At 29.8% G+C, this 3,012-nt stretch overlaps 1 long non-coding RNA gene across 2 annotated transcripts; it reads left to right on the forward strand.

The window, feature by feature from the left end:
- The first annotated feature begins 1,076 nt into the window (after positions 1-1,076).
- LOC107955690 (uncharacterized) lies at positions 1,077-2,527 on the forward strand. Of its 2 annotated transcripts, XR_001700070.2 has the most exons (3): positions 1,077-1,696; positions 1,793-1,849; positions 2,052-2,527. It is a non-coding gene; the product is annotated as an uncharacterized lncRNA (long non-coding RNA). The 2 variants fall into 2 exon arrangements; XR_001700069.2 differs by having other exon boundaries at positions 1,156-1,696; positions 1,793-2,527.
- Positions 2,528-3,012: the final 485 nt, after the last annotated feature.

Below are 3,012 nucleotides of genomic sequence, written 5' to 3' on the forward strand. Positions count from 1 at the left end.
GTATGGAATTGATTACATCAATCAAACTTGAAGAGTTAAAGGAGGAAGAATTCCAAAAAAAAAAAAAAACCCTTACCTTAATTTTAAGAGGTGTATGTAAAATAATTTTGATAGGATCTACGTTGTGGCCTAGATACTTGTGTATAATAATGATGTGAACAAATGAGAGATATTGAAAAGAAAACTGCATAATACTTTAATGAGTAAAACGCTATCTATAATGTACAAATATATATAGATTGTTGAAACATTTGAAGACAAGTAAAATTTTGGTGGTTGTTTCTGTGATTGAAACAATGACTATAATTTCAAGTATTATTTTGTTGTCGTATTTGTCCATTTTTAGAGTTTATAAATTTTAAAATAAAAGTGTTGAGTTATCCGTTTTGAAGATATTTGGACAAGTTAAAACCCAAAACATGAATACTAATTAAGTTAAAATTGAATATTTAAAGATTGGTTCTTGCGGATCAAGTTTGGTTGCTTATGAAACAAGTAAAATTACTTTCTATTTATGAAGACATTAAATTACATCAAGACTCTTATGGAATTATTATCTTATATTGATTTTTATCATTACTTTATAGAAAAGTGATTAGACTATTGACTCTTATGTAAGTAACACTTAAATAGTATATAAACATAAGTTTTGTCTAGGTTAAAGAGAAACAGAGAGATTGAGAGAGAACAAATTTGTTTAAGTTAGGAATATTTTATGTGTATTTTATTTTTGTAAGCAATCAACGGAATCTCTTGTATTGTAAAACTAATCTTTCGAGGAGGAAGCTTAGTGGGAGAGTGATTTAGTCTTTGCACAATAGTGAGGTCACTAAACTGGTGAGTTAGATTGATGTTAAGACTTAAATCATTGGTTGTACTATGAGAAAGATAATGGATCATTGCTTTAGACAAGACTCCGCTAACGTAGACTGGGATCTAATTGTGTAAACAATCTCAAAATTTTTTTATTTACATTTTCACACTTTCAATTTTATAATTGAAAGTGTGACCACAGTTCCAAAGACTATTATGACCACATTTTCTATTTATAAAACAAGTACCGCTCATTTTTACATAGATTATGTTCACTATAGGAAATTAAGCTTTTAGCGGTGTTTTTAGTGGCGTTTGGATCGAAAATGCCACAAAGGTTATACATTAGTGGCGCAAACTGAAGAACGCCGCAAAAGGTAAAACATTAGTGGTGTTTTCTCATAAACTCCGCAAAAGGTCAGAACTATAGCGACATTTTCTCATAAATGCTGCAAAATATAAGCAATAGTGGCATTTTTTCATAAATGCCATGAATATTTATTAAATTTGATTGAAACGGCGGCATTTTGTTAGCCCCAAAGTCCCCTAATTTTTCCCCAAATTAGTTTTCCCCGAAATCCCTACGTTCTTTTCCCAAATCCCTTTCTTTCTTCCCCAATTTCTTTTCCCCAAATCAATTCCCCTCCCTAAAATCCCTAAGTTTTTCCTCTAATCCCTTCCCTTTTTTCCCAATTTCTTTTCCCCAAATCAATTACCCTCCCCATAATCCCTAAGCTTTTTGCCAAATCCCTTTCTTTTTTCCCAACTTCTTTTCCCCAAATCAGTTCTCCTCTTCGAAATCCCTAACTTTTTCCCCAAATCCCCTCCTTTTTTCCCCAATTTTTGTTGCATTGCCATCGACAGTCCTCTGCTTCATCGCCATGTAAGTTTTTATATTTTTCATTTTGTTTGTTTGTTAATTTATTTTCTCATCTTTTAAATCCTAACATTTTTCTCCTCTGTATAAATTCTTCATTAGAAACAGCAACAAAAAATTTCTCATCACCGTTCTCTTCGCCGAAACCAAAAAATTCTGGTAATTTTTCATTTCATTTTATTTTTTATATCTTTTTTTTTTAAATTTCAGATAATGTTATTGGGTTGTTAAATTTTGTAAATGATTTTTTTAAAATCTATCTTAGTTGTTAATTCTTGTTTCTTACTTTTAAAAAAAAAAATTAGTTGCCTTATTTGAAGGTCTGATCTTTAAGCAAATAACTGCGGTTATTGTTGAATAGGCAAACGAAGTTGTCTATGTTTGCGGGGTCCGGGTTATGCATGTGAATGTTTGACAAAATGACAGTAAGGAAATTTGGGTTTCTTTGAATGAGGGGAAAAATGGTGATTTACTGACTGTGTGGGGGTAAAGATTACATTGATGTTGGACTATCCTTTTTTTCGCTGTTTGCTGGTTTAGTGAAGTATGCCAGTGAAGTTTGCACTTATTTTGTAGTATCTAATACAAAAAGAGCTCTGCATTTATTTTGTTATTTGAGTAGCCAAAATTTGAAAAAAAAATTATTGTTACTTTACACAAATATTTCAAATAGTTTGCCAAGCACATATATAGAAGAAGCAATTAACTTCTTCATTTTGTTTCATTGATATGATTCCAACCTTAAGCATATGATTTCTAGATACAAATGTTATGGACCAATTTTTCCTTGTGCTGTACAATAAATATGATTAATAGCTTTAAACTAACATTTTATCATGTGAGATATTCCTTTGCTATTACAATAAATTAGAAGAGGTTTGAATATTCTCCAATTTTAGATTTGCAGTTGGAGGACTGTGAATTTCATGAAAATTTATTGATGAGTTGGGGGATTTTACATTTTAAAAAATTCATATTGTTGTGTGGCAGGTAAATTGCACGCTCTTTTTCAGATTTTGAAATGTCAAACCCAGCTTTTAGTCATTTGGGGTTGCTTAAAATCCTAGGTCTGGTCAAGATTAAGTTCATTACTTGGATACTATATTGAGTTAAAAAGATGACAATCACCAATCATATTTTTTCATCACATTCAAATCATTTTAATTCTGATTAATTTGTTCTTCTACCATGATTTACTGTCAAAATATTTGACCAATTAAATATTTCTTATTCAACCATTTAAAATGTTTCAAATTTTAATAATAATTACAAATTTCATAAGAATTTTTTATAAATAAAATTATAGTTACAAAATAACTCAA

The sequence above is a fragment of the Gossypium hirsutum genome, chromosome A07 (genome assembly GCF_007990345.1).
Source record: "Gossypium hirsutum isolate 1008001.06 chromosome A07, Gossypium_hirsutum_v2.1, whole genome shotgun sequence".
Classification (NCBI taxonomy): Eukaryota; Viridiplantae; Streptophyta; class Magnoliopsida; order Malvales; family Malvaceae; genus Gossypium; species Gossypium hirsutum.